This window comes from Diabrotica undecimpunctata, chromosome 1 (assembly GCF_040954645.1).
Source record: "Diabrotica undecimpunctata isolate CICGRU chromosome 1, icDiaUnde3, whole genome shotgun sequence".
NCBI classification, from domain to species: Eukaryota; Metazoa; Arthropoda; class Insecta; order Coleoptera; family Chrysomelidae; genus Diabrotica; species Diabrotica undecimpunctata.
Window position 1 is genome coordinate 133,421,377 of NC_092803.1, and position 25,816 is coordinate 133,447,192.

Below are 25,816 nucleotides of genomic sequence, written 5' to 3' on the forward strand. Positions count from 1 at the left end.
TACTCCAATGCATTTTGTACGGTACAATTGGAAAAAAAAGGGTAACAGGACGAAGAAGAATATCCTGGCTTGCTAACCTGAGAGCATAGTATAGAAAGACTTCAACACAGCTCTTCCGTATAGCAACCAACAAAGTCATCATAGCCAGAATGATCGCCAACGTACGGAACGGACAGGCATTCTAAGAAGAAAGAAATAATTGGTAATACAAATCCCAAATAACTATCAAAAAAAAAAAAAAAAAATTATTGACGTATGACGTAGGACAAATAAGAAAAATACATGAAGCAAAAATTCACACTAAATAAACTAATGCTTTGCCAAATTAAAAAAAAAATTTCTAATAATTCTCTGATCAGATCAAAAGCTACTTGCTGATAGTATTATTGACTATGCTTTAAATATTAATAAAACATTTGCTATTGTCCACAATAAAATATTCGTAATGTTTACCTTGTTTAAAAAATATATATATATTTCTACACGGAAAACTGACTTTCTAACCAAATCGTAGACTCCAGGAATTTAATTTAATAGGAAATAGTTCCTTCCAATATAAAATAAAAAAAAACTTCCTGATGAAAACAGCCTATTTCTGGCACCTGACAAAAAAGCTGCTTCCAAAATTTATTTGAAATATGTAGTAACAAAACTCTCGATCGTTTATATCCTTCAGACCAATTTCAGGTTCATAAAATTCTCGAGCCAAGTCAAAAGGAAAGTAGGTACAATGTATCTCGGGGCTTAGCTGTCTCCAATCTATTCAAGACTCCTGTACAACAATTAATTTCACTTATACTGTTTTATAACAAATTAAATAAACTCCTTTCAAAAATTCACTTCTTTTAAACTATGAAAACCGAGTTCTTCAAACATTCATTCTAAGATGATCTTCTTTTGCTGGTTTTTTTATTTTTGTCTTTTTTCTTCTCTCCTCCCAAAACAATTCCTAGTCAATCCAGTTCTTTAATATTCTTCCTATCAGACTTTTTTATTCTTTCTAAATTGGCCAAAAAACCCATTTTTTCGAAACTTATCTCCACCTGTCTGTTTCAAATTTTCTGTGTATTTTTTACAAATTAAAAAATTGTAAAATTTCAAACAAATGCACTTTCTGAGAAATGATGGTTAAAACCATTACCGCCAATTTATTTAACTATCAGGTTCCTAGTCTGTTTGTAACGTCATGTATTCTTCTATGTATCTACTTCAGCATATACAAAAGATACGATTACTAACTCGAAACCTAAATCGCAACGACAAAGTTTTGTTATTCAATACACTGCAGATTGTCTTTTTTTCTCCCAATCACTAATGCCTGTAAGACATGTTTATCTCTAGAAATTACGTTCTGGTGTAACAATTCATTGGAGTGAGGTATATTAACTCGAGTAAAACAGGAGTCACTCCACCCTACTGCAATACTCAAAACCATCCCTTTCGTTTCTATAGCACTCTGATGCGCGATAGCGGCACACCTATCAGCCAAATGCTCTTCATGTGAGAGTCCTGGGTAATAGAAGTCTAACATGGTTCCCTAACCGATTCAAATTCAGGACAAAGTTGTTCCTGTAATCCTCTAGTAACTTATCCGCGAATCTAAAATTGCTTGCTTGGGCCTTAAGTCTCCGCTCTGAACTACGTCCGGTTCGGAGACTTGGTGCTCAAGTGTTTGGGCCCTACGTGCCTAGGTTTTTGGTATTTCGTTTATTTTTTAGTTGGATTTTGCCAGGTTTTGTTAGTTTTTTCAATTTTTTAGTTGGCCTAGGCCGTTTTTTATATTCTTTGTTAATTTTTTTTGTAGCATGTCTATATAGCAATTTATACAATATATTTTGTAGCAAGGCCACATAGAGCTACGTCTCGTCCTCTGTTGGATTGTGTAATTTTTTTCTCTCTTGTGTTTTTGTTATCTCCCTGGTGATTTTGTTTGCTTCCTTGTTTGATTATTTTATTAGATTCCATGAGAGTATTTGGTTTTAATTGAAAATTTTTTTGAAATTTATTTATGAAGGAGGTATGAGAAGGTTTATAGTCCATAAATTCTTCTCTGTAGGGGTTAGGTATAATGGATTTAGGTGTTTGACTAGGTTTAAAAGATTTTTTTACAGGCATCGTATCTGGTGTAGGAGAGGTTGGGTGTGTTCGTTTAATTGTTTTAATAGTATTCACTTTACAAGCTGGTTTTGGTTTTTTAAAAGTAATATTAGTTGATGGAATGTCGCCAGAAGTATTCCGTAAAGTTGGAAAATTGTTATCGTTGTTTAAAATAGAGAATCGGTTATTCGTAGCCACCTTCGCATATGATGGAATATTATATGTATTTTCGGCTTCTTTAAAAGAAATGTTTTCAACTGACATAATTTGTTTTATCCCCTTTTGCTTTGCATACACAGGACAAATACAAGAAATTAAGGGGTGGTCGTTATTGTTACAATAAATACACAAATTATTTTAAAAGTGAAACTGGAACAAACCATGAAGTGAAGATATCCAGGAGTGGCTAGTATACCTGTTGAATATAAAGCACGTGGTGTTCGTGTGTATTGAGATATAAAAAATGCTTATTAAAAGCTTAAAATTTTTATTTTAAAGAAGATCTTTTTAGAATTGAATCATTCCATCATCAGTTTACTAAAAGAGAGAGTAAAAATACCAATATTAAAAAACAAGTAAGTTAAAATATAGAAAGAACACGTTGGTTTTTTACTACTTACATAAAAAGTTGTTAAAAACATTGCATGGCCACATAAAAACATTGGAAGGACATCCGTATTAAAAAACAATCCTCATGGTATTTATAAAGGTGCAATACATGCAATAGACTGTTAACTTGTTGATTAATAAAAACTGAAAATGGGGGCATTTTACATGACCCCCTGTAGCTGGTGAGGTTTTATCGACTTACATTACCTCTGATCTGTGCTGGAGTCTTGGGCTAACTGATAGAAAGATGGTATGAAAAATCAGTTAGTACCCGTCAATGTCAAGTGGAATGATGTAGTAGGAGCAAAAGTCATTGTGCTTAAGTTTGTGAATAGGCCGTTTTTAGTGAAGAATTGTGTTTTGTGTGTAGTAGGATCAATAGCAATTTTTGGTATTTTAAAAAGGTGGGAGAATATAAAACAATGAGTGACTGTGATGTAAAACAAATTTGGTATACCAGGGTAAGGCAAAGTTTAAGTTAGGTAGTTTAAATTTGAAGTTGAAAACCTTAATACACACGAACAAATTATTTTCTTTACAATCCTCTTTTTTTATGACTTGTATCTGTACACTTTTGGCATCTCTCATTTTTTGATTTACATTATCTAGCTGAGTGGCCATATCTCAGACATTTGAAACACTGTACACTGTTCAAATGATATATAATATAAAAAAAATTGGTTAAGTCATAATGTGGCTCGTGATGACTACATGGAAATTTTTTTATTTCGCTCAATTGGCATTTTTCAACTCTATTTGATCTAATGGTAACCACGTAACCGATTTCACCTTTTTTATATGATTCACCAACTTGAGGTAAGTGAAATAATTATATGCATAAATAACATGGGGCATTACTCTTCCACATTCAAATGTTGGAAAATTCTCCAAAAATTGCAGGATTATACCACTTTGTAAACCAAATTCTTTTTTATAATCATTTTGTTGTTCTTTGGCTTTGATGCACCCGAAAGTCAACGAAATAACCAGATCTTAGATTTCAACACAAAGACCTATATCCAAACTTGATCTGTAATTAGTTTTAGCGGTATTGTGTTTTTTTCTGGGATGACTGTCGGGCATTTTCACAGCAAATATCTGGAATAAAAAATTTGTTTGTTGCTGTTTCTTGCTTATAACTTACTGTTATTTTTTACTTAGTCTTTTGAATACGAGAAGTTTTCTTCCAAACTCATTCCTAACTCCACATTGTTATTCATTAAACGTCCAAGATTGCAAGAATTTATCTAAATTTTACATTCGTTTGTTATTTTGGATTGATTAAATTACTCTTCATTTGTTATATGTAAATAATGTTTACATAAAAGAAACCTTATAATATAAAATTTTAAATGCGGGAATTCCAGATTTTTTATGCACTTTGATAATAAGGTCAGGAAATTTATCTAATGTAGTTTTTCCAATGGTCACAACAGTCAGTTTAATTCGTCTAAAATGCTGAACAGACTGGCAATTATGATTTTTCTTTTAATCGTGGTTACTTGCGTACTTGGATTTAACGAAAGCGACGTAATAATTAATGAAATGATTGTGAGTATGCCATGTCGGGAAGGTTATATGCATATTAAAAATAAATGCCTTAAGGTATATATATAAGGTATATATAAGAGTAGGTGAGTATTTCAGTTTTCATCGCCAACTCTACATATATTTTTTATTAGGGCTTCTTTTAATTAATACTATGCATTTGTATACCCATTTTATTGATAAATGTAAGCTAGTATCCGACAATGTCATTTGTAACACTATTTTTTTTTTAATTTTTGTATGACATGTTTGGACAAGCAATATAAATTTTACGAGGGTGGCGTGAAAAGTTTCCGTTCAAAATTAATTTGAATATGATTTTTTATAAATATGACGCTCTCCTTGCAATCTTTTTATTATTTTAGATACAGGAAAAGTCGAGAAATCATAAGAGATAAACAGGATCTTAGAAGGACTTAGCGCCACAAGATGGCGTCTTGTTGTCTACATTTAAAAGTCATAAATGTCATCGAATTAATAACAATATTGAATATTCTGTTTAAATTTTTATGACATTTCTTATTTTAAAATAATTTCATATAAATACAACTATCATTTTTAACAGGTTGACTGCCAGGCGGTCGTAAAATAAGTACTTCATGCCACGGAGGTCGAATACAACCGATTTGATACGGTCTGTTTGATATGGTTCCTATTTTGCCAGAGGTCGTGTAGAGAAGTAGAGTTATTGCAGTATTCAATCGCTTCGAGTCTTTGTTGAAACAATCTAAAGAAAGGTGTGGTTGACCTTCACAAGTGTCACAGTAGGTTACTACTTTTTGCCCCGATTTTTTATTATGTTTTATTGAATCTTTTCTTTATAACAACCTTTAGAGTATTTCTTCATTTTATCATATGGTCCTTATTTTTTCACCAAAGTATGAGTTTGCATCGATCTCCTTGTAGCTCGTATTTGTTATTGTTTCCTTTTGGAATTATTCTGTGACTCAATGTTGTCTTCATAAGTTAAGAGCGACTTTATTACATGCTCTCTAAATTCAGTTATTTTCATATTTTTATTCGCTAATTGGTTAAAAATAATGTGAGAATTTACGAGTGATGTCTTCTTAACGTGCCCTATCAAGTCCCCTTGACGTTGGCGATTAACATGGCGAAACTGTCTCTGTCTTAAGCTATTCTAAAGAGTTGCTCAGCTTTCCTCATTCCTGTCCACTCCCTGATATTCTTCAACCAAGAGGCCTGCTTTCTACCAATTCCTCTGCGTCCTTCGATTTTACCCATCATAATAAGTTGAAGAATATTATATCGGTCTCCCCTTACTACGTGTCAAAAATAGGCCATCTTTCTACATTTGATGTTATCAAGCAGCTCGCGAGCAGCATTTGCTCTCTTAAGGACTGCCACATTTGTCAGCATAGCCGTCCATGGAATTTTTAGTATACGTCTGTGCAGCCACGAGTGACTGAAGAAGAAATTCCACAGCGAGCTTCCTGTACCATTTCAGTGACTTTCGTAGAGGTGAATTATAACTTGCCATCTGGTCTAATCTGGACTGGTCAATTGAGGATTTTGCCTCATTGTATTCCATTATAGCCTGAGGTTTATGAACAACACCACTTCGTCGCTGAATTGTTCGAGTTTCGGTAGTGTCTTTAGTAGATAGTAACGATACGTCTCTTTTGTCCTTCCATTTTAAAACGCAGATGCTTCTCTCGTTTTCCAACCCAAACGTTTCCCTTTTTTCAATTTGGTATTTATTACTTTTTTTGGGTTTTCACGACGATTTGATCTTAGCGTCCCAATATAGTAGTTATCAGCTACTATCGTTCCTCCTGAATTTAAAATGCGTTCTGATAGGTTAATCACTACATTTGTTGGTACAGAAGTGTTACCTTCATTTTTCTTCTTACCTGCATAAATCCTTATATTCCACGTGTAGTCATTGTCACTAAAAAGCTTAACTGCATACTTATGCAAAGCGTAACTCCATACTCAGAATTATTTACATCTGAACATAATATGATATGAACATATGATATAAAAATATGAAAATTATATCTTACCTAATCGTTCATTGCATTCCAAAACCATACCAACTATCATTTTACCGCGACTTCCCATTTTATTTCAAGAAATACTTAGTAATTGTTTTTACTATTATCTAACTCTAAAAATAACACGGCAACAATCAACTTACTTGTCTTAGTAACAATCAAACCTCTACTGATAAAGTATTGGTCAAAACAACCACTCAGCAGAATAACACTCGACAAGTCTTATCATGAACAGAACGACCGCCCAACCGACCGTTTGGCACCACGGGAATAAGTATGTCGCCTACGCCCTGGCGGTCGTATTAGACCGCTTTTTAATCATTTTTTGTGGCACTCAACCTGTTAAATATCTTATTTAATTTAAACAATTAATTCAGTCGTCAGAGACGAAAATACCACTGAACCTCTAAAAATCATACGAACAAACTGAATTTTGCCAAAAATATCAATTTTAAGACGCTAAAAAAGATGCAAAAAAGTTTACCACTTTTACCCCCGGGCTTTCCTCTAAAACCTCCAACATAGAGGGGGGAAGCAGAAAAAAATCGATTTACCAAGAATCTGTACGCCATAAAAAAAATGTTACAAATAAAAAATGTAGCTAAGACAACTTTAAATAAAAAAGTTTATAAGAATTTTTTATATAGAATGAACCGTTCTCTCAGAACCAACGATTAAAGCGATCGGCGATTTTAAATGTCAGTTACGCGGGTGAAATCAATCAATGATCAATAAAATTTGTATTAGCTCGACGGTGAAAATTCAATATCTTTTGATCCCAGTATCATATCGACAAAAATCAAGATGCGTTTTAAAGGTAAAGAGTGCAGTTTTCCGATGCAATTTTTGTGTTTTGACGCAAATCAACTCAGTTTTTATAAAGGCATTAAATAAATAAACGTGGTGCGATTTTTGCCATGTTTTATGATTCGCATGGTAGCGGTTATATTGCCTATCGCATTGGGATCACTTATAGGGGGTTGAAAATTGGGGACAGAAAATACTGGACTAAAGATAAGGTCACGGCATATTATCATGCACGTATAATAGTTTCCGGCACGTAGTGTTTCCAGTCCAGCAATTGGACTGCGCGTTCACATTTTCATACATAGAACGTTTCAGTTTGGTGCGGTAAAGATGTGTGTTCTCGCTTTTCGCGACAAAAAATCATTATTAGCATTCAGAGTAAGGAACAACTTTAAAACATCATTCAATCTGCTGCTGGAAAATTTAAGTGGCAACAATACTTCCCATTTATTTCGTGTAATTAATACATTTTAGATGGAATAAGTATTTGTGGTATTATTTGATACCTACTTACCATTTTGTCCTAGTTTGCGTGTTATTTCCCTCCAAAAATTTTTTTTATTTGCATCATAATAGCATTTATCATTGTAGTTATATAAAATTTTTTCATCGCGTTCGAGTTCAATTAATTTTTCAAAATCCATTTTAACTTGTATTATCAAATTGAAAATATCAAAACAAAGATTTTTTAAAAAAAGAAGAAGTATCACTTTCGTTCAAAAGTCCTAATTGTTTATTACTTCCGTGTTTAATTGTCACAAAGCAATGAAAACACATGCAAAAATGACAAAATAGCCTCGAAAATTATCTTTTTTTAAATACTCTCTATCAAAATTAAACAAATACCTAAATAAACAACGAGGGGAAAACGACGGACTTCTAATTCACATTATTCATACCAACAGGTTACGACTCGTTACGTAGCCGCGGTCATCCGTAAAATATTGTTTTCGAATATACTGAACGTGCAACGTGCAACGTGTAACGTGCATGATAATATGCCAAGACTTTTAGGGTAAGCAAAACAAACCGGAACGTTGGCGAACGGCTACTCTTGGTGTGATTGGAGAGCTGGATCGTAGGTAAGTGAATAAAAAGGGGACTGGAAAGGGGTAACTAGAAAAAGAGAAATCAAAAAGTATTTACATGGATTTCCTGTACAACACAAAACGAGAAGGTTCCTAACCTATTTTAATTTGGACGCCGTTTACAAGAATCTTCCAGCTGGATGAAAGAAAGGCCTTTCTTTCCTAAAAAAATACATTAAACGGGTTAGAATCTTTTTAAAGGAAATAATACTACACTTGGTTTGGGAGAAACATTACATATTTATCACTGTTTTACCATAAACAGTTACAAATACAAATAATAATAAAATGCAAAACCAACTTACAATGGTGCTATCGGTTTACAACAAACTCTAGACGTTGGGGACACTATAAGAATTTAAATTATTAATAAATTGAAATCATTTAGATCTTTCAATGGAGCTCACATTGAAGTTAACTTTTTAAAACAAAACGAATCTTGATATACTTTGAATAATTTGAAATATTTTGAAAAATTTTAACAAAAAAGTACCTTGATATCACTGGCTGATGTATATTCTTTAAAAGTTTTTGGGGTTAGAACTGGATCCAAAACACTGCAAAATGACACAAATGCGTCCCAAAAGCTGCAATTTGCGCTGAAATGAGCGGGAAAAAACAAATAGACGATTCTCTGTTAAAGTTGGGCATTGGATTATAGGGTTTCGGGTTAATTAACTGCACTTAAACTCCACACTGCTACTATACTACACATTTTTCCATGACAAAAGGTGAAAAACAAAAAAACATTACGAATTTGATGGAAATTCGGACTAAACACCGAAACCAACTGCCTTTTACACGGCTCCACCGATAGTGATCTTATAATATTTAAAAATTGTTCGCCTCCCTGCATACTTTTCCCATCAACCTAAGTGGATATTTATTTAACACGCAATATTGCGGAAACGATCAAAGAAATACCAAAGGAATACGCGTTCGTGATATATATATATATATATATATATATATATATATATATATATATATATATATATATATATATATACATATATATATATAAACAAACTTTAAAATGCTTATATTATCAATTCCAACGATGCAAAAGGATTAAAAAAATATTTTGCTGTTTTAACATGTACGATAGGAAATAGAAATACATTGAAAATATTCTTCGATGTTTTAACATATACAAGGCGATTTGGAATGCTACACATAAGATCCATACAATGTACCCCTTTCACTGACCGGCCACTATGGACTTTCCATAACTAAAACCTAATCTTCAAAACTAACAGCATGCAATTTTAGTTTTGAGTTTTGGCAATAAATGTGAGGCATTTAAAATATGCTTAAAAAACGCTGAATTTAAACTTTCACATTACAAACAATCTAAAACGGCACTTTTTTAATTACATTAGTACGTTTTTGAACAGTACTTAAGTTTTGCTATAAACAACATCAAAAACCGTCTTCTTGGAGGCATTTCCTCTGACGTGTGATCATTTGTAATGTAAAAGTTTAAATTCTGCGTTTTTAGTCATATTTCAAATGCCTCATATTTGTTGCCAAAATAAAAATCGAATTTTCATGTTATAGGTTTTAAAGACTGGGATCTCGCAATGAAAATTTCACTACGACCGGTCAATAAAAGTAATACATTTTACTGACCTAAAGAGAATCGTTTAAAATAGCAAAAATCGCACAAATTTTATTTATTAAACAGCTTTATAGAAACTGACTTCATTTTCAGCAAAATACAAAAATTGCATACGAAAGCTGCACTTCTGACATTTAAAATGCATTTTGTTTTTTAACTAGAGGACACTCTGATCAAAAGATATCGATTTGTTACCGTCGAGTTGATATCAATGTACGACCTTTAAATTCGCCGGTCGCTTGAAGCGTTGTTTCTGAGAGAACGATTTATTCTACGCAAAAGGTGCTAATAAACATTTTTGTTAAAAATTATCTGAGCTGTTTTTTACGAGGGGGGTTTTAGAAGGACTCCCTGGGGTAAAAGTGGTAAACTTTTTTGCAGCGTTTTTGGGGTAACAAAATTTATATTCTTGGCAAAATTCAGCGTGTTCGTATGATTTTTAGGGGTCAAATCCCTGATGACTGGACTAAATGATTAAATTTACTATCAAATGATATTTATTTCTATTTTATTATTAATTTAAAAATTCATTAGAATTTGACAGGTGCGTCTAAGTGAACAACGTAGGTATGCTTAGCTAATATGTAACAGATGGCGTTAGTAGCAAACATAATATTTTTTTCTTATTTACACAGTCACAGACGAAGAGTCCATTTATGTACCTAACGAGGAGGTGCCCGTTATACAAAATATCAAAAATTTTTCTTACAATTTCATAATATTTTCTTACCAATTAAACCTTTCTTGGACTTACAAATATTTCAAAATCAAAATTAGCCAAACGCAGTTGTTCTGGAAATATAAAAAACTTATAAAATGGTAAACGATATTTTATTTTTATAATAAGTGTAATATGTCTGTATATTGTGTTTATTACTGTATACCGTAAGGTTACTACTGGCGTCTCGATATTTCACGACAACTAAATATTATTTTGGAGCCAGCGTAAAAACAGCTTACCGAGCGATAATAAATAATATAAATACTTTATTCAATTTTAAAACTATTAATTAACATTTAAAAATACTGACAATAGTATGAAGCTTCGCGCTTGTCTACAGTACCGCTTACCGAACACATTCATAAATTGAAATTTTAAAAGTCGCAATATCTCCGGTCCTAATCATCAAAAATTGATATATATATATATATATATATATATATATATATATATATATATATATATATAAATATATATATATATATATATATATATATATATAAATATATATATATATATATATATATATATATATATATATATATATATATATATATATATATATATATATATATATTTAAATTTGGGGTACCCCTTTGCATAAATTGTAAAAGGTAAATTAGTTAATTTGTGAATTATTTAATTAACTGAGTAATTTGTTCAAACCATTTAATAAATATTTATTTTACAAAATTTTACTTTTCTCTTACGTTAATTTGCGTTTGTTAGAGCTGAGAATCACCATATGATTTACACGGCCTTGTTGGCTGATATCGTTTATTACAGCCGTGTGCATCATATGCCGATTCACACAAAAACAAGTCCAGTAAACGCGAGAAATCAGCTTTTGTAACTTATATCTGGAGGTACAGTCAGTAAAGTTAAAAAAAAGCAATTTTAATAAATTAACTTTTGATGAATTGGCTTGTTTTACCGTTTCCAAAAAATCGTCAAAATCGTACTTTTTTTTTTCTTTTGGGGGCAAGCTCAACTTGGCGATGAAATGAATCTGCTGCCATAAAAGTATGACCTGGCTCAAAAAATTTGATTATTATATTTTCTACAGCAATGATTCTATCATTGTCTTTTTCATAGCCCAATGTCGCCAAAAAAATATCTTTTCACTTTTTTTATTGTACAAATACACACCTCTTCGGCTTTCTTTGATGTTAGATAGTATTTGTAGGAATACACTCTTGGTAATGTTAGATTCTGAGATGTACTTCTTTTTTTCTCACTTTATTTCACGCAGCTCAAAACAAACTGTTTTTGGTGTTCTTTTCCAATAGCCAGTATTGTGTATTAATGTCTTTTTGCCTAGTATACGAAATTTTTTCAGCGCAATTGAATTTTAATTTACCTGACTTTTTAACTTTTTAAGCTCTTATGTAACTCTCCCTTTTTTGTTTCTTTCTTTCGACAAATGGCTCTTCAATTTGTTTTTTTTTTCTTATTTTTCCAGTTTTTGCATACAGTTTACTCTTAACTTTATCAACTGTTTTGTTTGGGAGCTGTAAAATTAATATCTCGAATGAAATCCTGAAAGAAGTTAAATTCGTTTTCTTCTGGTTCTATATCGGATATTATTGTCGAATTCATTGGACGGCTGTGACGCTACATTGCTACTACCAATGAATTTAGACGCATATGCGTCTATATTTTTTGCTACTACTACAAACAATAATTCCAATCAGTTATTGCTTATACCCAAGGTAACATTATTAAACTTACCCTTCATCCATTTCTCACAATATACATATATTTACTTAAAATACAAAAAACATGAGCGTACACCCAATGTCTGACAATAACAAATACCTTTTATAATTAATTATTTAAAGTTATGTTACAAATATGCTTGTCATACTACGCAAAATTCTCCTAACTGATGCCGTTCAGTATAAAATGCTACCTTAAATAGTCCTAACTGCATTTCTACAACATTCCGACAATTTTTCTTAGCATATGTGAGATAGGACAATTTATGTTAGTAAACATTGCTTTTTAGTCATCATCATCATTGCATTTGTCAGTTAGGACAAACCATTTAGGTATATAATAAGGCACTTAAGACGCTTATAGGACAATTTCATTTTGTACATACATAGATAATATGTTTACGCATGCCATGAGCCAATGAAGTAATTTTACCAAATTTTGCAGATAAGACCTTTCATGTTAGGACGGCAGTATAATGTTATAAATTAAATTATTTATACGTTTCCGAATTCTCAAAAAATTGTGGCGTTGTCACTGTGTTTATTTCATTGTTTTCTCAATGAATAAGCATATAGATACGTGACATTTTAATGATACGCTTTCTTGAATTTTTATATGGTCTGGTATACACAAATTGTAATATTTTTTAATGTATCTTTCACTTTAAGCTTTACTTTATTTTTCTAATTATATCTATTATAAACTTTTCTATTTCTTTATGTTTTGTTTATTTTATTAGATAGATAATACACCAGTACCAATTACATTATCTATATCATCCACTGTGGAAACATTGAAAGAAGGAGGCGGATTGATTCTTTATCAATAGCATACCAACATGTAACCATAATAAAATATATTTGTATTAAACAAACATATGGTATCAATCTAGAAATGTGGTGTAATCTATATTTTGATGACTTGTGCCGGTTTATATTATCGGAATTTAACTGACCCCTATAAAATTCTCCGTAGATGGTATATTCAACTGATATTGCAAAATTGCAGACAGCAGGGCTCCAGAATCAACAGTTGAATGTATATGAATCTGTTACATAAGCTTTATTTTCTATTTCACTAAACATTTTATTATAGATCAAATTTTAATAAATCATCTACTTTTTTCACTTCTTGTACCGTCTCCAGCATTAAAAGCTAGCGGCTGTGGTAGCAAACCTTTCTTTGTCTTCCCTTGATCGGATTTTTTTAGAGTCTATTTCTTGCTAGTTTTTAATATTATGCAACAAGGATAATTATTTGCTCTCTTTCCTGTTTTATTTGCTTTATTTATCGTATGGCACTTGACACATTTACATTTAAATTTACATATATATTGTATAAGACGTAATACATGTATGTTTACTAACGAACATCTTACATTTGTTTAAAACGAACAACTTACATATGTATGTAGTCTATTGACTCTGGAGTCACCATTAGGAAATCCTCTGAGCTGCCTTGATAGGATCTTGTGGGACCGTGTTCTGTAATGTGACAAATGGTTTGTGGTTGTCCGCAGTCACAGAGTGGGGATGGTCGTTTACCCCATTTGTGTATCATGTAACAGCATCTACCGTGTTCGGTTCTGATTCGGTTAAGCATAGTCCATGTGTTACGTGGTAAGTCAAAACCTGGTGGATTTTGTGTGATGCAGGTTAAGCTGATATTTTGTTGTTCCATCCATTCTTGAGTCCAAGTGGTCGTTAAATTGAACTCATTTTTCACAGCAGTCTGTGCTCTTTTCATTGGCGGTCGTCTGGAGCGTAGACGGTTACCGTTGGCAGCATCTACATCTTGATGGATTGGCAGGATCTCATTACTAGTTATCTTTCTGTGCTCACTAGTGAGGGAGTTTATGCGCCGTAGTTTGAGTGGTGGAATGTGGCTCAGTACTGAGGGCCATTGCGTAGGGGTGGATTTGATAATACCAGCAATCATTCTGATTGTATTGTTCAATTGGGAATCTTCTTTGTGTATATGTAGACTGCTAAGCCAGGCTAAAGAGCAGTATTCCGCGGTAGAGAAGACAAGGCCCAGGGCAGATGATCGTAAGGTGGTAGCCGATGCTCCCTATGTTGTGCCGCACAGCTTCGAGACGATGTTGTTTCTGGAAGTTTTTGACAGATGTTCCTTAAAAGAGAGACTTCTGTCAAGAGTCACCCCAAGGTACTTTGGTGTTTTATTGTAGGCGAGTGTGGTGTTTTTGAACTGGATGTTGAGTGTTTTTCCTGGAAGCTTGTTGTTTAGGTGAAAACTGGAAACCTCTGTTTTGGTAGCGTTTGGTTGGAGCGTCCATTTACGAAAATACTTTCCCACTGTATGTAAGTCCGCCGTGAGGATTTCTTCTGTTTGTTCAAATGACTTACACCTTATTGCAAGGGACCCAGTCGTCAGCGTAACCAAACTTCCTTGATTTGGTTTCTGGTATATCAGCGATGTATAGGCTAAAGAGAAGAGGAGCTAGGACAGATACCTGAGGCAGTCCATTCTTTAGTTTCCTTGGGGTGCTAATGTTCCCATGACTACATTAATCGTTCGGTCGTCTAGCCTACTGTTGATTATTCGAGCGGTGGATTTATAGAACATTGTACGGAAGAGCTTGTATACCATGCCTTCTTTCCAGACTGTATCGTAGGCGGCTGATCGGTCTACGAATGCGGCTGCAGTTTTTAGTTTTCTTTGGAACTCTGCCTCAATAAATATGGTAAGTGAAAGAACCTGATCTGCGTAACTTCTTTTCGGTCGGAAACCTGCCTGATCAACCGCTATTGATTCAAGCCGCTTTGGACTAATTATGTTGTAGATAAGTCGTTCTAGTAGCTTTAATGTCGCCGATAGTAGGGCTATTGGTCTGTAGTTATTAGGGTTGTTATCAGTTGGTTTTCCTGGTTTTAATATGGCAATGATCTTCGAGCGTTTGAGCTCCTGTGGTATGGTACCGGTCTTCATAATGTCTGTGAAAAAGTGGGCCATCCATTCTCTGGCATATTTTCCGCTGTTAATTAAAGATTCGGGAAGAATATTGTCAAAACCTTGGGTTTTACCTGATTTTACATCCTTCAGAGCTACAGTGACTTCTTTTCAAGTGAAAGCGCGGAAGTATTCAGTTTCTGCGGATTGGAATTTTAAAGTTTTGAGCTCTCGTTTTACCTTGATTGCATGTGGCTTGTCTTTCGGGGCATCGGATGTAGATACCAGATGTGAGGCAATAGTGTTTGAGTTAGTTGTCGTTATGATCCTTGTGATGGGAGTTCCGCTTCCTATTTTTTTTAGTAGTGTCCATGCTTGCCTACTTGATGTTTCAAAATTAAGACTCTCTACAGAGTCCGTCCATTTTTGTTGTCTCACTGTATCTAGGCTGTGGAGCAGTTCATCTGTTTCCTGTATTTTGCTCCTACTAGTTAATTGGGAAATCTAAATCTTTGACGTAGCGGATATCCCAAATATGTTGGGATATACACAGGAAATAATTTAAGTTATTTTTATTGTTCCTTATAGTTTTTTTCGTATTTAGGAAGTTTATGACTTTTTAATAGTCAAGGATTTAAGAAAATTATCAAAATTCGTAGTCCCACTCGAATGATTTTAACTTACTCATGCGTTTCATCTTGAGAAATATTGTTTCGGCACTATTGAATAAAGCAGATCAAACCAAACATTTTCCAAGTTTTAATTTTATTTAACAATCAAAAGGTTAACTGCCACAGCGGTCATTATGGTCTCTCATAGTCCTACTAACTCAAGCAATGGCGGTCATGTCAAGCAAAAGTGTCTGTAAAGGGTATATGACCGTCGATTTCGTTAAAAATGCATAGGCAACATAACCGCCTGGCCTGTATGTATATGTGAGTAAATAAATTTACTTACATATGCGCTAAGTATTACGTGTATATCATACTAAAAAAAAATTTCTACATTGTAAGAATCTTTATTGTAAGATCTTGAAATTAAAACAAGGCAGACAAAAATGGGGATGCCCCTGGCAGTTTGTGCAATATGTAGTAACTTTTTTTACTTTGTTTTTAGATATTTCTTCTGTAGTATTCTTCTCGTAGCAACCTCTGCAGTATTTCCACATAGAAGTAGCAATTTCATCTTTTTTTAGCAATGTATGATTTCGTAAAATATTTCTGGTCAAATTTTGTAAAAACGGTTCAAATTCAGATTGTTTGAATTGATCATAAAAGGGCCCATCTTTGAGTAAGTCAGATACATTTAATTCTCTAAATTTAGTAATCGTCATGTTTGAATAAGAAAGTGTCTTGAATAATATATAAGCATTTATAATAGTTGTAACTAGCAGAAGTTCGATTGCGATTGTACGATACCATTTTAATGATTGACGCAAAGCAAAATTATAGCTTGACATTTGGTCTGACAAATCGATTGATGATTTTCCAGCAACGTAGTCAATTATAGCATCTGGTTTTCTTATGGGTCCTGTATGGCGTTCAATAAGTTGACAACTATCGGTGTGCCTAGTAGACAAAATAAGAACATCGCATTTATCATCCCATTATACTGCCCTATTAAGAAAGAACCCCGTATCTCCACTATAGCGAGTTTTGAGAAAAACGCGATTAAAGATTGTTGTTAAATCCCTTGTGCTTTTGGAACAATAATAACATAAAATCATTTAGGATAGAGTGTGTAGCATCGTAGTTAACTTTTTTCAAAAAAAAAAAATTGCAAAATTACCATATGGACATTAGTTATGCGACATACGGGCTAACAAAGCAAAGAATTATGTCAAGTTTACTTAGCTAAAACCACGTATTATCCAAATGTGTCTTAAGCTTGGTTTTATCTATGTAATTATTATAAAATTTATATAACTGCCTCGAAAGGCAAAATATTTAAATATTTTAATAATATTTTTTATGAACATTTGTTGAATATAACATAAGTATTTACAAAAAACGTTTATTTAAAAATACAAAATGAAAATTATTATTAATCGTAAGTTGGCAATTCTTCCCAAAATTGATGGCAGTTCGCCGGTATAATTTGACATAAGTTTTTTGACCTAGTCATTTGTTATTTTCTCCTCTTAGCAATCGCAGAAGGTTTCATCAAAGGTGTGGGGTCCTTTATCCCAGATTTTAACACTCTGGTCTGCAAAAAGTCCATCTCTATCAACTCCTCGCTATCATCAATCCTTACGTGTAAAATCTTGCTCTCTCTCTTCACAATTACTTTAACAATTTGTGATAGGTAAATACGTGGCTCTGTTTTCTTTAATCTTGACTGTTATGATAAGTCTTTCCAGATTAGAAAATCGGAAACTCCCATTTCTTTCACCACCACACAATTCAAATTACACGTTTTAACGGCCTTGGCGAAATCATGATAATCATAAACTTTCTTCTTTTTCTTTAACGATAGTTCCACTTGGTGGTTGAAACTATTAGCGGCGTTGCTCTACTCCTTAGAAAAAACCTTGCATATCGTTTTATCCTACGTTAAAAACCCGTATCTGCTGAGCATATTCCTGGTTTTTACTACGAAGCGTTAAATGCCAGGTTTATACTAAACATAATAGTCATTTTTGGCGTTTACGGGGAAACTATTTTCTTTCATTAAATATTTAGAAATGTAAAATACGGGTTTTTCTCTATGTGAATATGTTATATAAATCATAATTATTGTAGCGAGATTAAATAAAACGAACGAGCGGTTCGAATTTATATACATATATTTATTTATAACTTTACAGTTCGGTAGTATCTTAACGACTAACCCTACTTCTAACATTGTTACCTATATATACTAGAGTTACTAGGTTCGAGAATATTCTGGCGTTGTCCCACCTCTAATTCGCCTACGTGACCGGTTATTCTCTATCGCACTCGATACACGGAGAAGCTTCTGGAAGGGTATTAGAGATGCAATGCAACCGTTACCTGGGCCATGCCGAGAGCATGTTTGTAACACTGCTCCCCTCTTAAATCTGATCGTCCCGATCCGCAACTCTATATGTAGGCACAGGATGGCGGAATCTACAGGACTCTCCAGCTCTGCATGAACCCTTTAGAAAGAAATAACAGTCTACTGACTTTGAAGGATACGATCTCATCGGGTTAATGCAACACACAGTAATTCGTACGCCGGTTTCTCGAAAGATTACTTCAAGCATGCTTCTGACAATCTTCCAATCCAGATTATCTAGTGCATGGCCTATCTTGGGTAAGGCCAAATTCTGGATGTCGTAATTGCACACAATTTTCTTCAAATTAGTTAGAGCACGCCATATATCCTCGTAGCTTGCCCTGTCTGTATACGACTTCCTGGTCACCATATACAGCAAAGATCGAGAACCATGTTCTAATCTCAGTACTCTTCGTCATCTCAAGATCTTGGGCAACACAGTGGGCTAGAGAGACGTTATGCAGAACACTAAAAAGATCTTGCTGAACTTCTTTGGTCACGCCGAATCTAGCACTCTTTCTCTCTGCGTAATTTGACATAAATTCATTAAAGCTTGGTCGCCGGTCATCTTTGCTCTCATGTTAAAGGGTTCGTGCTTCTTCTGTTTCATTTGAGCCAGCATATGGTGCAAGACGATTTATGTGAACTACTTTTGGTTTACCTTTCGGCAACTTCTTAATTCGGTATATTACGTCATTTATTTTCTTTTTAATTTCATATGGACCTTCCCATTGTCTTTGCAGTTTGGGAGACAAGCCTCGACGACGTTGTGGATTATAAAGCCAAACAAGATCACCTACTTCATAGCTTTCACTCTTGCATCGAGAATCATATTGATCTTTCATTCTGTCACTGGCTATCTGGATGTGTTGTCGGGCAAGTTCATGAATGTTGTTCATTCTTAACTTCAGGCGGTCGACATAATCTTCGCTTGCAACATGTTCTTCGGAAGGTCTGCAGCCAAACTCTAGGTCGCAGGGTAAACGAACTTCACGACCTAACATCAGACAGGTTGGAGTCTGGCCTGTAGTTTCATTCACGGCCGAGCGGTAGGCCATTAGGAATAAATGAATGTGCTGGTCCCAATCTCTTTGATGTTCTGATACAACTTTGGATAGGTGTTTACCCATTGTTCGGTTCATTCTCTCGACCATTCCATCTGATTGAGGATGCAGGGGTGTCGTTCTGGTCTTATTGACACCAATCAATTTACAAACGTTTTGGAAAAGGGTTGACTCGAAGTTTCGCCCTTGGTCGGAGTGGATCTCCAAAGGAACACCAAATCGGCTAAAAAATTCTTTAACAAGTACCTCTGCAACGGTAGCAGCTTCTTGATTTGGTATCGCATAGGCCTCAGTCCATTTCGTAAAATAATCCATGGCTACCAGGATATATTTATTTCCATCATTTGTCTCTGGAAGTGGACCTGCAATGTCGATTGTTACTCTTTCCATAGGACTACCAACATTGTACTGTCTCATGGGTGCCCTCTTTTTACCAGCTGGCCCATTACTGGTTGCACACAACCATCTTCTTACATCATCTTTATAGTTCACCCAATAGAACCGTTCTCGAACCTTTTGCAGAGTCTTCGTGATACCAAAGTGTCCACCTGATGCACCGTCATACAACTGACGCAATACTTCTGACACTTTACTTTTAGGTACAATTAACTGAAGCTTAGTTTCTGTACCATCATCGTTCTCAAAGGTTCTATACAGAAGATCATTTTTCAGCACTAGACAATTCCATTGGCACCAGTAACACTTGACTTCTGGACTACATGCACTAATGTCTTGCCAAGAAGGTCTTTCACTTCGACGCATCCAATCCAATACTCTTTTTATACATGGATCATCTGCTTGAGCGTCTTGTAGCTGTTGAGGCTGCCATTGATCATTAATGACGGTGGTTTGTCTCACGGGGCAAAGTCGTTCTTCTAATTTAAGACAGTGATTACAGTTTGCACTGCACGGCCGTCTCGAAAGGGCATCAGCATTTGAATGAACTCTGCCAGCCCTGTGTTCGATCTCGTAATCATATTCTTGCAATCGTTCTAACCATCTTGCCATCTGGCCCTTTGGATTACGGAATTGTAGAAGCCATTTTAGAGCAGCGTGATCCGTGCGAAGAAGAAACTTTCTGCCATACAAGTATTTATGGAAATGCTCGCAAGCCTTTACTACGCCTAGCAATTCTCTCCTAGTAACGCAATAGTTTCTTTCTGGTTTTGACAAGACTTTGCTAAAGTAAGCGATGACTTTCTCCTGTCCATCTTGGATTTGTGAGAGAACAGCTCCTATTGCACTGTTGCTTGCATCGGTGTCCAACACAAATTTTGCTGCCTGTCTAGGGTAGCTTAAAATCGGTGCGCTGGTTAGAGCCATTTGTAAGTTTTCGAAAGCTCTTTGACACTCTTCGCTCCATGTATATTCTTTGCCTTCTTCTGTCAACTTTGTTAATGGCTTGGAGATGTTGGCAAATCCTTTGACAAAACGTCGGTAATATGTACATAGGCCAAGAAAACTTCTAATTTCGTGTTTATCTCTAGTTACAGGCCAATCCTTAATTGCTGAAAGTTTTTCAGGATCAGCTGTTACACCATTACTTGCTACAATATGTCCCAAGTACTTCACTTCTCGTCGAAACAAGTGACATTTCTTTGGACTTAACTTTAAATTCGCTGCCCTCAATCGTTGAAAGACTTCTGTCAGATTATTGGCATGTTCATCGAAGGATCTTCCAACCACAATTACATCATCCAAATAAACCAGGCATGTTTTCCATGTTAGACCTCTTAAAACTGCCTCCATTAATCTTTCAAATGTGGCCGGGGCATTACATAAACCAAAGGGCATAACTGTAAACTGCCAAAGCCCTGATCCTATCGAGAATGCGGTTTTTTCACGATCAGCTGTCTCCATGTCTACTTCCCAATATCCACTTTTCAGATCGAGTGTGGAGAACCAACGAGAACCAGAAAGTGTATCCAAAGTATCGTCTATTCTGGGCAAAGGATAACTATCTTTTTTAGTTACTGCATTGAGCTGTCGGTAGTCAATACAAAAACGTGTTGAACCATCTTTCTTCTTCTACTTTATCAAATGTTTTAGAAACTTCTTCAAATTTTTCATTGTTCTTTTTAGAAATTTCTTCCATTATTTGAGAAACATTTTCAAATTTCTCGTCGAATCTTCGAGATACATTTTCGAATTTCTCATCGAATCTTTTGGAAACGTTCTCTAATTTATCATCAATTTTTTTAGAAGATTCTTCTATCATTTGAGACGTTTCATTGAATTTTTCGTCATTCTTTCGAGAAGATTCTTCTATCATTTGAGACGTTTCATTAAATCTTTCATCATTCTTTCGAGAAGATTCTTCTATCATTTGAGAGACGTTTTCAAATTTCTTATCATTTTTTCTGGAACTCTCTTCGATCTTCATTAAAACTGCTTGTTCTGCTGACTGGAACTGGAATGTCTCTGGGTCTTCTCCATTCTTGTTGAGAACAGTCTTCAGTCGTTCTTGGAGTATCTTCTTGGACCCGCTGCAATCTTCATCGCGTTCTTCCAGTTGCTCACGCAACTGTTTTACTGAAAGTTGTACTAGTCGCATCTTTGGTTAGGCACACACGTACTTTTTAAATGTTCTTTCGTACAAAGGACACTACCGAACTACGCGGATGTTCCCGACGAACAATACTTTTCAAAAGTTTAAAAGTCTTTTTCAAAAGTCACTGCTGAATTTATTTCTTTTTACTCACACCGTAACACCAACTGTAGCGAGATTAAATAAAACGAGCGGTTCGAATTTATATACATATATTTATTTATAACTTTACAGTTCGGTAGTATCTTAAAGACTAACTCTACTTCTAACATTGTTACCTATATATACTAGAGTTACTAGGTTCGAGAATATTCTGGCGTTGTCCCACCTCTAATTCGCCTACGTGACCGGTTATTCTCTATCGCACTCGATACACGGAGAAGCTTCTGGAAGGGTATTAGAGATGCAATGCAACCGTTACCTGGGCCATGCCGAGAGCATGTTTGTAACATTATCATATGGTGCAAATATCCCAATTTTTCAAATTTTGGAGTGAACATCTATAAATGGCTCCAGGAGGTCCTCCTCGCTGCAATAAAGGTGACATCCGTTTCCTTGGATAAATAAACATTGGGGGCGTATATATTCTTAAAGCGCTCATGGCACACACTACAGTGATATTCTTGCCATGCTCCCAACTCGTAACTCCTCCCACTTGCTTCTATCCTCTTGGTGCATGAATCTTTACCGGTTTTTGTACTGTGGAAATTCCAGTTTCGTTATATTATGGATACGGTTCGGTGGAAAGTTATACTTAGTCATTAGTGTCCAAATTTTTGAAAAACAAATTAACTTCGTCTTTATTAAATACTTTCTTTGACCCTGTTCAAGCTAGTGGCTTCCGGTTTTCTTAAACTAATTTTATGCCTGCTGATAAACCCATTTAACCAATATATCCCAGCGAACTTGGTCCCTTTGCTTAAGTTGTGTTTGATTTGATGTTTTTCAGCCAATTCGAAAGCCAGTCGCCTTAGTTCATTTGTAGTGATGCCATAAAATAGTTTTGATAGGCTAACCATATGCTCTGCTAAGTTTTGTTCTTGCTCTACAGAAAAAACGCATTTCCGACTAAATCTTGGCTTACTACCATCGTTTGCCTTTAGCCTATCCCTTAATGTTATTCGGGGTATGCCAAACATTGTAGCTGCTTTTTTTGGGAGACACCATTTTGGCAAACTGCTTCAATAGCATTTTTGAGGTTTCCCCCCTTCCACATAGCCTTTTATGTTGCTCTTTTACCTGATCGTACCATCTGAAAATCACAAAAAAATGCGTTGTTAACCTTTCATTTCAATAAGAAAATACGGGGCAATACTTTCATGGCGGCATTACCCCGAAGTAAAGTGACGGAATTACCCCTCGAGAACAACATGGTGGATATATCACTACATACTACAAACAATAACCAAATATTTAAAAGCAATCTCACCGAAAAGTATTTAAGGTATCATATTATTAAAGGACATATTCAACAAACCGGTTAAGAACCTTATTATCACACTTACCTCGAGTTATAAATATGGCAGAAGTAAGTAGAAATATGAAACTATAACGGTTTTACTAATATTCGCACGAACTAACCTTAAAAGCGGCAATAGCTGTACTGATCAAAGTACGCTCAATCGGAAGCTATATCTCAGCGTTAGTCAGGTGCGTGCAGGACTAATATTTTGTGAAAAATACTCGGTGACGGAATTGCCCCGTATGACGGCATTACCCCGTCCTGCCCTAGATGGTGAGATTTCTGAACATAGATGTTTAAACATTTCAAAGTGATCATAAAACACGTTAATATTACATTGAAGTAGACAATCCATTTCTATTAATGGTACTTTCTTTTCCTCATTCTTATGAGGATTCTAAAGTCTTCTTTCATATTTCGGTGTCATAGTCTTCTTTTAGTAATATTTTATGTGGCTACTGGTATATTATGGATGCATTTTTAACAATATTTTAAGTATATAACATCTTGTGTATACGTTTAAACTAAGCTAATAAGGTGTTATATTTATATGCGTTTTAGAAAAAGTCGACAATCTGTTCAAACACTCAATTTTAGTGTTTCTTCTTTACATAGAGTTTTCGCTGATTGTAATAATTTCTCTACCTCATTGCAGGTTTTTGGTGTCATTTGTTATTCTCTTCCTGAAAACGTTGGTACAATACTTCCTCAGCAGGGGTTTAACTGCATCTGAAAAGTTCTGCTTGGCACTTACAGTATTAGTTTCTAATGATGCTTGGAGTGTTTTCTTTTTTGACTCTGTTATTTCACGAAATATGAAAATTTATCTTTTTGTAGTTGTGTGTACTTTTGTGTTGGTATTATTAGTATGTGATTCTGCTAGGTTTAGTGAAGTGAAGAAATATTAGATGGTGAAACAGATAATTATTAGAAGAAGTACTGGATTCATTAGCAGTTGGGGTCTCTGTTTTAACAAATTTTTGAGTTATTTTATTACTTTCTCTTTCAGATATGTTAACGTTGATAGATTGTGATAGTTGGTTTTAACTTTTTATATTGATTGATCAGGCAATACAATTTTTACCTTTATGTCCTATGGTATTACATTTAGGCACGCAAACTTTCAAGAAACTTATTTTGGTAACTGCAATAAGCTCAAATTTTTTGAGCTCTTCATTCGATTATAGTGTCTAAAATAATGCTAAGGCACACATTTGATATCATTAGTAGACTAAACGAAGTAAATAATCTTGTAATTTTTATATTATTTCCTTGTATTGAAAGAGATTTGTGACGCTGCATTAAGTTTTCCACGATTCTGGTGTTACTAATGTAAATACATAACCTATTGTTGAAGAGTCTGGACGTAGAAATGATATTTTTTGGTTGTAAAAAAATTTCTATATTATATTCCTATATATTTAGATGGTAAATCGAAATTTCTTGCGGCATTGGAGTAGGTTAATTTTGGAGATGTGAACGAGGTTGATGTTGAAGTTGATGATTATTTGGTGACTGCTATAATAATTTCTAACTTAATATCCATTTTTATTCTCTATTTTTTTGTATTTGCAAGTTTTCGAGTCAATGCTACTACTGATTATTGACAATTACTTAGTATGAATTTTTGACTTTTTAAAAAATAAAAATGGATTTATAAAAATGGTTTTATATGGGCTGAATAAAAACTGTACTTTCAATTTTTTTTTCTCTCTAGTTAGAAAACTAGATTTTCTCTAGTTTTTTTCACTTTAGTTTGACTGTTAGTAACAAACCTGTTTTTAACAATTGGCGTAAACTAATTAAGAAATGTTTTATTCAGAGCTGAAATTATTGACAGTTCTCTCAATAAAATATTTTAACAGTTTTTTTTAGTTTTTATTTACAGTTTTCCGCCGTGTTTATACCGCCGAGTTTGTTGACATATTTTTTTAATCTGCATTGTTTTTATTGTAACTATAATTTGTTTTTTTTATCAACTCCTAGACTTTTTTTATTTTTTATGTTCCCTAAATAGGATTGAAGTACTGTTTGGTATAAATTTTTAAAATCTGCAATGAGTTTATTGATAATACAAAAATTTGAAAAAACCATCTGATAAATCCATTAAAAGAAATTTCTTTGTTTTTTTTTCAGATAACCCACTTCCTAAGAAAATTACAAGTAGTACGTTCGACGGCTAGCATCAGCGACAACGCAATTTTTTTCCAATTTATTAACCTTGTTGTAAGGAAATGATTAACCATTATAACCTCAAAATTATCTATCATGTTAGTTAAGATTTGCTATATTTATAAACAATGATGTAAACTTTTAATTTCGTAGCGAAATAGATTATTAAATTTTATCGCTTGGTAATTTTCCTTTCTGATAAGACATTTCTACAGTGAGCAAGTTCTTCTGAAATACTTTATAATACCGTAAAAGCATTTTTTAAATTATCTTACGATAGATTCGAGTAAAAGTTTATTAAAAATTAAAATTTTTTTATTTGTATCCCTATGATAAATCTAGGGATATTAATATTATGACCAATTTGTAATATCGGTATGTGCTCGTCTAGCATATGTATATATGTTACACACATGG

At 34.1% G+C, this 25,816-nt stretch overlaps 1 long non-coding RNA gene across 1 annotated transcript in view; it reads left to right on the plus strand.

The window, feature by feature from the left end:
• The window catches only part of LOC140440289 (uncharacterized), a 29,432-nt gene extending 3,858 nt beyond the window's left edge, over nucleotides 1-25,574 (plus strand). Inside the window, exon 2 of the long non-coding RNA XR_011950806.1 lies at nucleotides 25,364-25,574. This is a non-coding gene — a long non-coding RNA (uncharacterized lncRNA). The remainder of the gene's footprint in view (nucleotides 1-25,363) is intronic.
• Nucleotides 25,575-25,816: the final 242 nt, after the last annotated feature.